General features: G+C 52.1%; 1 non-coding gene across 1 annotated transcript; it reads left to right on the top strand.

The window, feature by feature from the left end:
- The first annotated feature begins 1339 nt into the window (after positions 1-1339).
- LOC135275767 (5S ribosomal RNA) lies at positions 1340-1458 on the top strand. Its single transcript, XR_010343352.1, has one exon. It is a non-coding gene; the product is annotated as a 5S ribosomal RNA (ribosomal RNA).
- Positions 1459-15179: the final 13721 nt, after the last annotated feature.

Here is a 15179-nt window from a genome sequence, read left to right as displayed (position 1 = left end):
ATTTAGTCACGCAGCGGAGTGCTGTACAGCAGTGAAAAAGGGTCAAGTACCGCTCTCCCCAGACATATGCTGGGTTGACTCCCACTGGCAGAGACTGTGTTGTGGATCCAACCGTAAGTCAGTCATGGCCAGAGGGACAGAATGGTCTAATTGCTGGATCCAGGCGGGGCTCCCTCTTGAGGCTTCACTGAAACCCAAAAGGCTGGGCTGGGGTAAGGGAGGAGTGGATCCCCCAAGAAAATGGGGGTAGAGTAGAGGACAATGTTGGTGTCCTTCCCAGACTTCCTCACATCATGGTTTTTTTTTTTTGAGATGAAGTCTTGCTCTGCTGTCCAGGCTGGAGTGCAACGGCACAATCTCGGCTCACCGCAATCTCTTCTGGGTTCAAGTGATTCTCTTGCCACAGCCTCCCAAGTAACTGGGGTTACGGGTACCCACCACCACACCTGGCTAATTTAAAAAATATTTTTAGTAGAGACGGGGTTTCACCATGTTGATCAGGCTGGTCTCGAACTCCTGACCTCACCACCCACCTCGGCCTCCCGAAGTGCTGGGATTACAGGTGTGAGTCACTGCATCTGGCTTCCTCACATCACTTTTTAACATGTCCTTGTGCCCAGCTACTATGCACTTTAGTGCCTCGCTCCTGAGCCCCTGGCCACCTCAGAGGAAATCCCCCACAGAGCCTCAGTCCCTGTTCTGCACTCCCTGGGGCAGCCTGTGCCAGCCCGAGCTGTGCCGCTTCCTTCCCTCCACGCGGGGCAACCGAGGTGGAATTCACACCTGAGAGCTGGCCCAGTTTCAGGCCTGAGCTAGGACTGTCCCTAAAATCTCATCCAGGGCTTTTTCCCCCTCCTAGTTCTGCTTCCTTCATTCCCTAACAAGCTTTCTCCTGCAGGAGAATTCGAACCTTTGACTCTGTTTGTGGGGGAATCCAGCCTAAGACGGGTACTCCTTCATTAAAAGAGAAGTGAGTGGAGACTGAGCCACCAGCAAGACAGATGGCAAGAGGAACAGCGGGGAGAACTGGAGCTTACAGACTTTGATACATCTCCAAGCCTCTCTGGACCTCAGCTTCCTCATTCAGAAACAAAAGACGTGATGAGGCAGTTCACAGAAGAGAAGACTGTGAATGGCCAAGAAACACGGGCACACGCAGACAGTGTCATGAATCATTGAGGAAACATAAAACAGGCCAGGCGCGGTGGCTCACCCCTCTAATCCCAGCAGTTTGGAAGACCAACGCAAGCAGATCGCTTAAGTCCAGGAGTTCGACACCAGCCTGGGCAACGCGGTAAAATCCTGATTATACAAAAATAAAAAAAAAATAGCTAGGCAGGTCTGCAGCGATACCACCCTGAATGCGCCTGATCTCATCTGATCTCAGAAGCTAAGCAGGGTTGGTCCTGGTTAGTACTTGGATGGGAGACCGCCTGGGAATACCAGGGGCTGTAGGCTTTAAATAAAATAAAATAATTTTTAAAATTAGCTTGTAGGCTTTAAAAAAAAATTAGCTTAAGGCAGCATGGTGTGTCCCTGTGGCCTAGGCTTTAAATAAAATAATAAATTGTAGGCTTTAAAAAAAATTTAGTTAAGGCAGGGTGGTGTGTCCCTGTGGCCACAGCTACTGGGGAGGCTGAGGTGGGAGGATCACCTGAGCCCAGGAGATCGTGAGCCAAGCTGTGGTTGAGCCACTGTACTCCAGCCTGGGTGACAGAGTGAAACCTTGTCTCAGGAAAAAAAAAAAAGTAAAACATTTTTTATCTGTCACAGGGCAGGGAGCAGACAGAATGTCATCCCCAGTACTGACTGGGTGTGGAGAGAGGGCCTTCTCCTTGTTTATGGATGGGAGCATAAATTAGTACAGTCTCTTTGGAGGGCAGTTTGCCAGTACCTACAAAAATGTTAAATGGGAACACCGCATGTTCTCACTCATAAGTGGGAGTTGAACAATGAGAACACATGGACACAGGGAGGGGAATATCACACACCGGGTCCTGTCGGTGGGTGGGGCTAGGGGAGGGATAGCATTAGGAGAAGTACCTAATGTAGATGACAGAGTGATGGATGCAGCAAACTACCACGGCACATGTATACCTATGTAACAAAGCTCAGGTTCTGCACATGTGCCCTAGAACTTAAAGTATAATAATAAAAAAAGAAAAAAAAAGTTAAATGGGAAAACACTTTGACTCAGCGATTCTGCTTCTATGAATTTATCCTACAGCAAAACTCAAGAATTCAAAGAAGTATGTAGAAATATGTTAATTACAGCACTGTTTGTGATAGAACAATTTGGAAACAACCATATATGTTTTATTTGGGGACTGGTTAAAAATGACAGAAGGTCCCTGTGATGGAATGCTACACAGCTGTGAAGAGGAACGTGGTCAGGCTCCGGAACAGGAGAAGTAACTCGCCCATGATATATTACTAAGTGAAAAAGCAAATTACAAAGCAGAATGGAAAGTGAAATATCCTTTTGCAAAAAGTTTTCTCAACCTATATATTACAAATTTGTAAATGTATAGAACAGTCTGGAAGAACACATACCAAACTGTTTTATCTGTAGTTACTCTTGGGAGTATGGCTATAAATTTTTTTTCTTTTCTTTTTTTTTTTTTTTTTTGAGACAGAGTCTCACTCTGTCACCCAGGCTGGAGTACAGTGGCACGATCTCAGCTCACTGCAACCTCCACCTCCCGGGTTCAAGTGATTCTCCTGCCTCAGCTTCCCAAGTAGCTGGGATTACAGGCACCTGCCACCATGCCTGGCTAATTTTTTTTTGTATTTTTAGTAGAGATGGGGTTTCATCATGTTGTCCAGGCTGGTCTTGAACTGGAAGTCAAATACGTGGGAAGATCCAGAGCCAAGATCCAGCCCAGACAGCCTGGTGCCAGGTCTGGACTCTTACACGGATGCCACCTTACCTCACAAGAATAAAATGAGAGGTTACTCAACTTTGTTTTTTAGCACCAGAATCCCTTTCTCCAAATAAAATACCAAACAGAAGCCCCATTTGTGAAAAGGAGTTGCTCTGGCAGAAGGGAAACTGAGGAGGGGTTACTCTCCCTTTACAGCGTACCCCCAAACCCACCCAAGGACCCAGGGGGTTCCTAGGACCCTAGTTCAAAAACCACACAGCTAGATGTCCTTGAACACCCCTTCTGTATTTTTGACATGCCAGGTTTCTAATAATAGCACTTCCATTCAAAGGGGCTGAAAGGGGAGGAAATGAGATTGTGTCATGGGGCTGTGCAGACCCGAGGGACGAATCGCCGTGCTGAGTGAAGCCGTGTTAAGTTGCTGCTGATTTAGCCTCAATAAACAGATGGATCCATTGCCCCTGAGAGGAAGTTGTGAATGCTCTTTTGACCAAAAATGTAGACCCTCAACATCCCCAGCCTGGAATAGCTCCCACCTCATGCATGCACTCTCACACACACACACACACACTCTCTCTCTCACACTCACACACACTAACACACACACACTCACTCACACACATTCACTAACACACACACATACACGTTTTTATTTTGTCTCTCCCTATTAGAACTGGCAGCGGTTTTGTTCATAGCTGTGCCTCCAACTAGAATAGTTCTTGACACATAGTAGATGCTTCAATACCTATTGAATGAATGATGGTGAATGAATGAGTGAACAAACCGAAATGAGTGTAACTGGCCAGGCATGGTGGCTCATGCCTGTAATCCCAGCACTTTGGGAGGCCAAGGCGGGTGGATCACGGGGTCAGGAGTTTGATACCAGCCTGGTCGACGTGGTGAAACCCCGTCTCTACTAAAAATACAAAAATTAGCCAGGCGTGGTGGCACGTGCCTGTAGTCCCAGCTACTTGGGAGGCTGAGACAGGAGAATCACTTGAACCCGGGAGGCAGAGGTTGCAATGAGCCCTAATCAGGCCATTGAACTCCAGCCTGGGAGACAGGGTGAAACTCCCTTCTCAAAAAAAAAAAAAAGGTGAGCCTGCTGGCAGGCACAAGAAATAGTCCTCAGCCACACTGGCATGGAGACCAGAGAGGAAGGGAGGGATGAAGAGAGCTCCAAAGTCATTTCTGTCTCCGTGTGGCCAGGAGCTCCTGCCAGCAGGCTCACCTCTGAGCCAAGACGACCACTGTCTGGCCACCTCCTTCCATGAGCTGCAGCCCCGGCCGCCTCTCAGTTCCTGCCTCCCACAGCGGTGTGCACCCATGAGTGATGTTGCTATGTGGTTTTCAGCCCTGCTTTCCTAGAGGTGACATCTCAAGCTAGCAGGACAGCAGCCTGTGCCCAGTGTTTGAGGGGAAGCCCAGCGGTGAGCTCAGGGGCCTCCGAACATCCCTAGGAGACAGCCACAGACCCATGAGGTGTGTGACAGCTGCCATCGAACTGGGACCAGCCAGGTGAGCGTCCGGAGCTGTGATGGGTCAGGAAGTAGAGCAGGCATGACCAGGGCTGGCAGGAGGGGAGGAGGCTGCATGGAGGAGGTAGGTATGCAACTCAGAGGAGCAAAGAGGGAGTGGCCACCAGGAGGGAGGAAGAGTGCCCTGGAGGAAGAAGAAGGAGTCAGGGCAAGAGTGCCTGCACCTCCCTGAGAAGCATCAGAGCCCAGGGCTGGGGCAGGGAAGGTACCAGATGAGCCTGGAGCATCGAGTGGTACCAGAAAGTCAGGATGTGCTCAAAAAAGAGGGTACTGGCAAGAGGATGCAGAGCCACTGGAAATAACTCCCAGGAGTCCAAACTGGAACAGTCGAGCAACACAGACAGGTAGACAGGTACATTATAGTATTGGATTTCACCTCATCAAATAAATACCCATGAATCCATACTGATACAAATAAATGATTGCGCAAGTAATGGGGAAGAAGGGACCATTGTTCCTTACAGAGGAGTTCCCCTTAATGAATGTGGAAGGAACCAGGGAAACAGCAAATCACCGTCTGAGCACCACAGAAACAATCGCTGCAGGCAAGACCCGCCAATGGATGCTCGGACGTGGAGGAGAAAGTTTAAGGAGGAACAAGAGTGGCACAGGTGCAAAGTATTTCTCCCAATGCCTATCAATTACAAAGGGGAAATAATAACTTTACAATGGAGAAAGCTGGCAAACACCACTTAATAGGTCAAGGTCAGTGTTACCAGTAATAAGCCACATTGACATCATGTACTTCCTGATATGATGCACTGAGAGTGACACATCGTCACTTCTGGGGGAGTTTTTCCAATAATGCATAAGCTCAGTCCAATCATGAGAAAATATCAGACCCAAATTGAGCAACATCTCGCAAAATACCTGACCAGGACTGTTCACAAATATCAAGGTCACAAAAGGCAAAGAAAGGCTGAGGAACTGATGACTAAAGGCAATGTGAGATCTGGAAATGAGAAAGAACATTGATCAGGGATCAGCAAACAACAGTCTGTGGGCCAACTGTGGCCCTCTGCCAGCTCTTGTCAATAAAGTTTTATTGGAATACAGCCATGCCCATTTTATGCTCTTTCTTTCTTTCCTTTTTCTTTCCTTTCCTCTCTTCCTTCCTTCCTTTCTCTTTCTCTCACTTCTTTCTTTCTTTCTCTCTTTCTCCTTCCTTCCTTCCTTTCTTTTCTTTTCTTTTCTTTTCTTTCTGACAGAGTCTTGCTCTGTCACCCAGGCTGGAGTTCAATGGTGCAGTCATGGCTCATTGTAGCCTTGACCTCCCCGGCTCAAGTGATCCTCCTGCCTCAGCGTCTCAAATAGCTAGGATCACAGGCGCACGCCCCCACACCCAGCTGATTTTTTTACATTTTATTTTCAGTAGAGACAAGGTCTCACTATGTTATCCAGGCTAGTATTTACGTATTTTCAATGGTTGCTTTTGTGTAGCCATGTGGCTTGCAAAGCTGAAAATATTTACTACCTGGTCCTTTACAGAAAGAGTTTTCTGACTCTTGTATTAGTGGAAAACTGGTGGCAACCTAACAAAGTCTATAGTTTAGTGAAGAATATTTTAATAATGTTAACTTACTAGTTTTGAGGATTGCACCACAGTTCTGTAAGATGTAAACACTAAGTACACTGAGTGAAAGGTACATGGAAACTCTCTGTACTACCTTTGCAACTTTGAAATCTGAAATTATTTCAAAACAAACAATTTTCTTAAATGAAGCAAAAAATGCCCAGGTTGTTTGGGCCGGAGCGATGTGTGAGCAGAGGGGGCGAGCTTCAAAGCCAGCCGAGGGAGGCTGCTGGGTGCTGGAAGAGGGGGTTGCCTGACTCAGGATGCTTGGATTGCAAGAAACAGAAATGCACTCCAGACTACTGGGGCCCGAGGGGAAGTGCCTGGAAGGTGAGGGTGCAGGTGTCCTCGCACCTCGCTGGGGCCTGGACCCCGCAATCTGAAACCAGGACAACAGTTGCTTTGTGCGTATGCGTGTTTCTCCCGGTGCGTCTCTCTGTATCTGCCTCTGCGTCTCTGTGTCTCCCTGATTCTCTGTGTGTCTCTTTCCTCTCTCTCTCCTGCCTCTGCTGGTCTCTGTGTGTGTCCCTGTCTTTGTGTCTCTCTGGTGCCCCCTCGTCTTTCTCTGTACTTGCCATTTCCCTGGTCTCTTTCCGTCTCTCCGTGTCTCTCTCTGGTCTCCGATGTGTCCCTGTCTCTCTCCTTGTCTTTCCAGGTGTGTCGCCCGCCATGTTTCACTGTGCGTCTGTCTCTCCCTGGTCCTCTCTATTCCTTTCCCCGTCTTCCCATATGTCTTATCCATCTTTGGTCCCTCCCAGTCTGTTTCTCCCTGTGCACACAGTGGCCCGCGGCACCCAGGGTGACACTGGGGTCACGTTAGCTTTTAGAGGCCTTAGTCATGAAGCACACGCCCCCATTTACAGATGAGGAAACTGAGGCTCACTTAGCCCCTTGCTTGGGATGCAACCTACAAGAGGAAGAAAGGAAACGTTCTGATTCTGCTGTGAGCTGGATGTGGTGCTTGGAGCCTAAGAGATATTTGCAGGACCCCATGGACTGGATGGCACAGGCCAAGCCTTAGCGAGCTAAAGTGACACAGACCATAATCACGCTGGAAGAAAGGGGTGGGGCTGATTCCCCATGTTCTTCATGACTTTTTTTGACAATGTGTCCAGATTACTTAATTTTCTTGCATTTTCTTCTGTACACAAGACCCTCCCAATTGCTAGACAAATAGAGCCACTGCTAAGTAGGTTATTTCCCTAAGTGTTCAGAGATCTGGGTCGAGGGGTGGAAGACTGGGGGGGCACTCTCGCCACAGGAGACGGGAGCCAGGTGCAGAGCCTCTGGGCCAGGCAGAGCCTCTGGGCCATACAGAGCCCTCTCAACTTGTTTCAACTTGGGGATTTTCCATAAGGACCTGTGGCCAAGCTATTTCAGGAAATCAGGAAAGGCTTTCTTCATTGGGCCCCAGGGAGGTGAGCATGGCTCTGTCTGTTTTGCTCTTTCTCACTTCTTCTCCAAGATGTGTTTGGCAACAGCGTGTGAGCCGTGTAATCCTCCCCCTGGCCCAGCCTTGGCACGGCATGTCCCCGAGGATGCCAAAGGTCACCAGACACATGCAGGACAGGTTCAGCTCTGAGCTGGGGCACAGAGCCACCGGTGACAGCATCAGGGGTGACGTCACCAGGACAGGTAGGTACCCATCCGACAGCACCAGGCCCAGAAGGGTCCCAGGAAATCACCTCTGCTGGGGCTTAGCTGCATTCTGTGGGGTCCTAGTTGGCCTGTGAAGGAGGCCAGGGCCCCACATGCGCATCTCTGCTCCCACTTTCTCTTTATGCTGAGATTCCACGGGAGATTCTGTTTGAAGAGATAGCTCAGAGGGGGAAAGGATACAAGCGACTCAGTTTCCATCCAAGTGTTTCACTTCATGAGGAAGCAGCCCAGGGAGGGGATGGCTTGCCCAGAAGATGGGCCTGGAGCTGGGGGGCCTGGGCTGTGCACGCTCTCCCACCAGTGGGGACAGCCCTCCCCGCCCACCGCATTCCCATCTGACTTGGCCCAGCTGACGTTGGCTCGTGGCAATTTGCACTCTGCAGAATGTCTCTCATAGAGACACCAAACTAGGCCAGGGGTGCGTGAAACAGAAGTGGCTCTGTCTGAGGGAGCCCAGCAGCGCCTCTTGGGGCCACCTCCGAAGGAGACCAGCACCCCCCGCAGTACCTTGTCTTGTCTTTCTAGAATCCAGATCTCCTGGGTCCTGATTGGATTCCTCAGATGCACACAGGGGACAAGACCGTGCTCTGCTGGGGCTTTCTTTCCACCACCCCCGAGTCAGTGACCTGGACACAGTCCCCACAATGCTTCCCATTCCCTGGTGCTGCCAAATGAGTCCCAAAGCCATTTCGTGTCCAGAGTCTCACGGATCCTGAAAAAAAAGGAGGCGACGGAAGCAAGAGGTTGATCCCTTACTGAACCCTCCCCGACATCCCAGGCGCTCGCCGGCACCCATTTCTCCATGCTATCCTCGCCACAGCCCCAAGAAGGGCTCTGTCTGGCCCATTTTCTAGCTGGGAAACGGAGGCTCGAAGAGCCCAGGCTGCTGTGGACGCTCATGCAGAGCCCTGTGATGCCAACACCATCTCACTGCTGGGCTTAGTCCATTTTCTGTTGCTTACAACAGAATACCTGAAACTGGGTCATTTATGCTAAGTGAAATTTACTTCTTACAACTCTGGAGGCTGAGAAGTCCCAGGTCAGGGGTGCATCTGATGAGGGCCTTCCCGCTGGTGGGGACACTCTGCAGAGTCCCAAGGCTGCACAGAGCATCGCATGGCGAGGGGCTGAGCACGCCCACCCACCAGCTCAGGTCTCTCTTCCTCTGCTTGTAGAGTTGCCAGCTCTCCCCCCATGATAACCCATGAATCCATTAATTGTTGTATTGGATTGATGATGGATTGATGAATGGATGAATACATTCAAGAGGGCGATCACCTCTTAAAGGCTCCACCTCCCAGTCCTGCTGTACTGCAGATGACGCATGAACTTTGGGGGATGTGTTCAAACTACGTCACTGCCCAGGTCCCTGGACTCTGCCTTCACTGCGTTTAACTCTGGACTTCCCCAGGGGGAGCTTGTGCGGCAACCAGAAGGTGCTGGGATTAGGAGATAGAGATGCAGACCCCAGCCTGGCTTTGAAGCTTCTTATCTTATCTTCCAGGCCCTCACCGAGTTTTGCAGCCTCTCAGACCTTCGGTCTTTTCATCTAGAAAGTGGGAATAACGGTGCCCACTTCTCAGGTTGTTGGGAAAATAAGCCCACATACATAAGGTACCAGACAGGGACGTCAGCCCTGGCCCCAGTGTCAGTGCCTAGGTTAGTCATTGGTCACTGTCCTCTAAGACTGTGCCTGATGAGGGGCAGGCCCGGCACCGCCCAGCTGAACCTGGCAGTGGAGCCGGAGCTAGCTGCTCTCCTCAGGCAGTTACCCACCCAGGCGCTATTTGGGGTAGCAGCCAGTGTCGCAGCAGGAAGCAGCCTGAATGCCACGGTAACTGCAGGGAGTTCAGTGAAGGATGCCTTGGTGTGCACCATCAAGGGAAACCAGCAAGACTCAGCGATGCCCCCACTGCCGGCCGCCCTCAGTCTGGCAGGAAGAGGGCTGGAGAAACATCGAACCTCATTGTGCCCTGCCTTCTCTCCTCCCATCAGCAGCTAGAGGGCTGAGGGGTCTGTTCAAGCCAGTTCTGGTGCAGGGACCGGAGCAGAGCCTGCGTCTGGGGTGCACCCAGTGAGGGGGGCACAGAGGCCCAGTGTGTGCGACAGCCTTCCCTCACCCCTTCCTGGCTCTGCGGTCCTCAACTTCCCTGCCATGCTGGAGCAGGTGGTGCGCCCAGCTGCCAACACGGCAGGCTTGTTTTTCTCCACCGCCTCCCACTTCTGTCCCTGAGGCCCCTACTTCCAGTCTGCAATGTTAATTGAAGGCGGCAGATGCCAAATTGCCCTCAGAGCAGAGTGCAGAGGGAGAGGAGGAAGTGTGTCTCAGCCCACAGAGGGTGGATCGGGCACACAGGCAGAGCCGGGGGGGCTCCCTGCCCGCCACCCGCCCTGCCACCCACAGCAGCTGCAAACATCCTCCAGGCCGCTCTGTTTCCCCATGAATACACGTGAGGTCGAGTGTGAACATAAGGAAGTTGATTTTTCCCCGTTATATTTTTCAAACCTCTGTTTGGACGGCCTGGCTTTCTATTCTGAGCACTTGGGTCTTGTTTTCCAGCTGCTTCTGAAAAGTCATCAAAGGCACACGACCAGACCAGCCAGACACCTGCCTGCAGGCCCAGGCTCCTCCTGCATTTTCTCCCTGGCCCTCCTGCCGGGTGGGAGTCACTGGCTCCATTTCGCTGGGGAGAAGTTGGAGGTCTGGGAAACTGCAGGACCTGTCCATGCAGCCGGCAGAGGGAGAGCTGGGATTTCATTCTGGACCTGGCTGGACCCAAGTGCTTGCTATTTGACCCTCCAAACCCTCTGACCCTTGGCCCTCCCTCCCTCCGTCCAGACCTCCTTCAGGAGCCTGCGGCAGAGGGGAAGGAGGAGTCTGCAGATATGTTCATATTGAAATAGTCATAGCCCAAGCCCCTAACCTGAACCACCCGGCCCTTCTTCCAGGCTCCCTGGCCTCCGCGCAACCCACCAGGGAGAGGTGGGCTCAGACTATGCTCGATGGGGCCAGCTGGTGACTGTTCTAAATACCAGCTTTGTTCCCTGGTCTGCAAGAAGCTCTGCAAGTTTTTGTGACTGCTGGTCATCTGTTTTCTTGATCTTTTCTTTTTGTAAGAGAGGAGGGTCTTTCTCTGTCATCCGGGCTGGAGTGCAGTGGCACAGTCACAGCCCACTGCAGCCTCAGTCTCCCTGGCTCAAGTGATCCTTTTGCCTCAGCTTCGGCCTCCCAGTAGCTGAGATGCAAGTGCATGACAGCGCACTCAGCTATTTTTTCAATGCTTTTTTGGAGATGGAGTCTTGCTGTGTTCCCCAGGCTGGTCTTCAACTCCTGGGTTCAAGCGATACTCCCACCTCGGCCTCCCAAAGTGTCTGGATTTCAGGCATGCGATTTTTTTAAAGTGAGGTCAAATCCACACAGTATAAAATGAACAGTTTTCGAGTGAACAGTTCCACAGCGTTCAGTATACATTCGCAGCGCTGTGCAGTCACCACCTCTAACCAGCTCCCGACACTTTCATCCCCCACAGGAACTCCATTCCCGTGAGCTGTCACTCCCATTCCTCCCTTCCTCCGGCCCCTGGCAGCCGGCAGCCTGCTTCCCGTCTCTGCTGGTTCACCTGTTCGAGGCGTTTCATATACATGGAATCGTGTGTGGTTTCTTGTGACTGACATCTTCCCTTTGCACAGTGTTTTCAAGGTCCACTTGTCTAGTGACATGTATGGACATGTCACTCCTTTTGATGGCTGAATAATATCCCATCATCCAGGTATATTGTACATCCATGAGGACCTACAGGACATCTGACTCCTTATGTATATAGGCTCAGTTTTCCCAACCACCTAAGATGTGGGCACTGTCATTTCCATTTTTTAGATGAAGAGACTGAGGGTCTGAGAGGTCTGGAAGGTAAGACGCTTCTGGGCTTGGATCCACATCTGCAGTTGTTACCACCCATCTGTGGACGCACAGTCGGGCTTCTTTCACCTTTCGGCTATTATGAATAGTGCTGCTGTAAACACCCGTGTACAAGTTTTTGTTTGAACACTTGTTTTCAATTCTTTTGTGTAGATACCTCGGAGTGGAATTGCTGGGCTGTATGGTGGCTCTGGTTTAACTTGTGAAGAACAGTTTTAAATGCGTTCCGTGTGGGTGCATATTTTCTCTTTAACTGGAGGGCAGGGCTCTCTCGTTCTTTGGTCCCCTTCACCGTGGCGGTCCTGGCTCAGTGTGCAGACAACAGGCCCCCTAAACTGTGGTGGCACCAGAGGAGTGAGTGTGTGGACCCCACGACACCCCAAGTGCTGGAATGTTGATTCACAGTCTTACCAGGCACTCACGTGACTGCTGATGGGGACCCAGCCTACACATCCTCTGGGCCTTCCTGGGATGGCTCCCCAACTCTTGCTGCCCTCGGGTTCCCCCAATTTCCACATTCACACTGGAGCTGACCTTAGTCTCTTGTGTCTCCACAAGTCCCGCCTCCCCCAGGGATGCCCTGTACAGTGGTATAGGCTGTGCACTGCCCAAGGCCATCCTGCCAAACGGGAGGTGCTCACTGACAATTCAGCCCATGCTCTGCTAGCCAAACCCTGCACCCTTGGGACTGCAGCCACCATTAGGGGGCACTTCCTTCCTTCACAAAATGCACCACGTAGGCTAATGGCAGCCCCCAAGCCCTCGGTGGACCCAGCACTGATGGGATGCGCCCCTCACTCACCCCCTGGAAGGGGTAACTCTGCCCACTTTACATTCACTGATGACCTTCCTTCTCCCTGAGGATGTTCATACCCTCGACCTAGGCTCCAGACATTCTCCACGCCACCAGTGGGGTGCCCTGGTGGCCCACCATAAAGGACTGTCTGTCCCTTACCCCATGCTCCCGCCTGGGAGTTCTAGCCCCAGATGCTCAGGACATGCGTGTGTGCCCTCTCACTGGACAGAGTTTCCTGTGTAAACACTGCCTTTGGGACCCCAGACACACGCTCCATGTGCACAGACACGTGCTCACGTAGGTGTGTGGGTCATACATAACACACGGGGACCTGGCCTTCCCTTGCGTTCAAACCTAGTTGATGGTTGGGGAGGGCATGTGGTTAATCTGAGCAAGAGACACAGACCCCATGAGTGTAATCACACACCTAAACCAGGCCAGGAGACTTGGGCGCACGATGTGGGTTTGTCCGCCTTGTGGGTGCTGCACGCTGGGAAGCCTGAGCCCCTTGGAGCCCCCGCTGGTGGACAGGCTGGAGCCGGGAGCTTAGCAACTCGGGGTGCTGGAGGGTAGAGAAACCCAGGGCAAGTCAGGAGACAAGGGGAGGCCAGGAAAGCTGGAGGGCAGAAAGGCCTCTGGAAGCCGCTCTCAGCCCAATTTCCTAGTGTTGACAAAGAAAACAAAATCAAGCTTTCACAGAATTAAAGTTCATTTCACTGAGAAGTCTGAGGATCGCAGACCAGGCCTAGTGCCTGGGAGCAGCTCTGCTGAAGCTGCAGCTTACATGCACGTGGGGAGGTTCAGCCAGCGCAAAATCATCTCGGACCTGCTCAGCAGTGCCACTGAGGCAGCATCCCAACAAGTCGTGGGTGTAAGAGCACCTCTGCTTAGAGACGGCAGAGGCAGCATCACTGAGCCTGTCAGAAAGGCAAGGACTACAGCTCTTCTTTTTTTTTTTGAGACGGAGTCTCAGTCTGTCACCCAGGATGGAGTTTAGGGCGCAATCTCGGCTCTGCAACCTCCGCCTCCCAGGTTCAAGCGATTCTCCTGCCTCAGCCTCCCTAGTAGCTGGGACTACAGGTGCGTGCCACCAAGCGCAGCTTTTTTTTTTTTTTTCTTGTATTTTTGGTAGAAATGGGGTTTCACCATGTTGGTCAGGATGGTCTCAATCTCCTGAACTCGTGATTCGCCTGTCTCAGCCTCCCAAAGTGCTGGGATTACAGGCATGAGCCACTGCACCCAGCTTCTACTTCTCTTTCAAGAAATCGAGTGACTCAGGCAAGAGATGTGCAGGGCCACGTGCTCCATCCTGTTTTGTCTTCAAAGCATCTTTCCAGAGAGCTCCACGTTGTCACAGAGTCAGGGGTTGAAGCAGAAATGAGCCAGCGTGGCTTCTTATACATGCTACTTTGTCTTACAGTGGGAAGGATAAAAACGCTTCATCCTCATCCCCGGGCGCTGCAGCCTTTGCAGGCTCCTTGTCGGAATGTGAGTGGTCATTAGGGGCCAGCACATCTGAGAGCGGGGCAGGCTCGGACACAGGGCAGGATCAGAGCAGCATAAGGCCACATCTTGAGGCCCTAGGCTGGCTGCTTGTCTTCCCACCCTGGAGGGTATTCCTGTTTCTCTCCACCACAGGGCGCTCGAAGAAGGCTCACTGAGAAGGTGGCAGTGGGACAAAGTCTGAAGGAAGTGAGGGAGCAAGTTCTGTTGGTGTCATGTGGAAAAGCATTGCGGGAGAGGGAACAGCCAATGCGAAGGCCCTGAGGCAGTACCATGAGTGGCCAGAATGAAATGAGCAGGCAGCAAGGGGAACAGGCATGCTGCAGGCCAGAGCACTCATGGGGGCCAGCGGGAGGACTCTAGCCTCATCCTGAGGGAGGTGGGAGACCTGGGAGGGTTTGTGGGGAGGAGGGAGGTCGGCTTTCGACAGCACCCCTCTGACTGCTGGAAGGAAAGCAAGCATGGGCGGGTGGGGACAGGGATGGGGGCAGGAGATCAGTAAGCTGCCGTTCAACTTCACAGTCCACACGCAGCTGGGCCGGGCCAGAGCCCACAGGCTCAGGACCCAGCGTCAGGCTGGGTAGTGGGCAGCCTGGAAGGGCTGAGAGTAGTAGGCAGCCTGGAAGGGCTGAGAGTAGTAGGCAGCCTGGAAGGGCTGAGAGTAGTAGGCAGGCTGGAAGGGCTGAGAGTAGTAGGCAGGCTGGAAGGGCTGAGAGTAGTAGGCAGGCTGGAAGGGCTGAGAGTAGTAGGCAGGCTGGAAGGGCTGAGAGTAGTAGGCAGGCTGGAAGGGCTGAGAGTAGTAGGCAGGCTGGAAGGGCTGAGAGTAGTAGGCAGCCTGGAAGGGCTGAGAGTAGTAGGCAGGCTGGAAGGGCTGAGAGTAGTAGGCAGGCTGGAAGGGCTGAGGCAGGGCTGCAGCAGGAAGCAGCAGTGAGGGATGTGGCTCCAGCTTGAGTTTCAAGTCCCACAGAGTCCCAGCCAGCCTTGGGACCTATGAGCAAGTCTGTGCATCTTCCTGGGTCTCCATTTTCCCATCTAAAAAAAATTAAAAGAATGGCAAATAAGATACAGTGTCAGCCCCTAGGAGCTGGTGGGCAGCTGTGTGCAGGTCTGCTTCTAATTTAAGGCAGATGTGGAAGAGTGAGGGAAGCCAGGGCCAGACGTGGGTGGGGCCAGGCAGGGCCCGGGGCACAGCCTTCGGGGGGCCTGAGAGCGAGGCTGTGGCTTTCTCTGCTCCAGGTCACAAGCCTTTGGCCTCTCGAACTTTTCCAGCGGTCCTCACCTCGAGTGCTCAAGGCATTTTTATTGT

This window comes from Aotus nancymaae, unplaced genomic scaffold (genome assembly GCF_030222135.1).
Source record: "Aotus nancymaae isolate 86718 unplaced genomic scaffold, 86718_ANA_hifiasm-v0.15.2.pri h1tg000018l, whole genome shotgun sequence".
NCBI lineage: Eukaryota > Metazoa > Chordata > Mammalia > Primates > Aotidae > Aotus > Aotus nancymaae.
The sequence above is the reverse complement of the archived record's forward strand: the minus strand, read 5'-3'. Positions and strand labels throughout refer to the sequence as shown.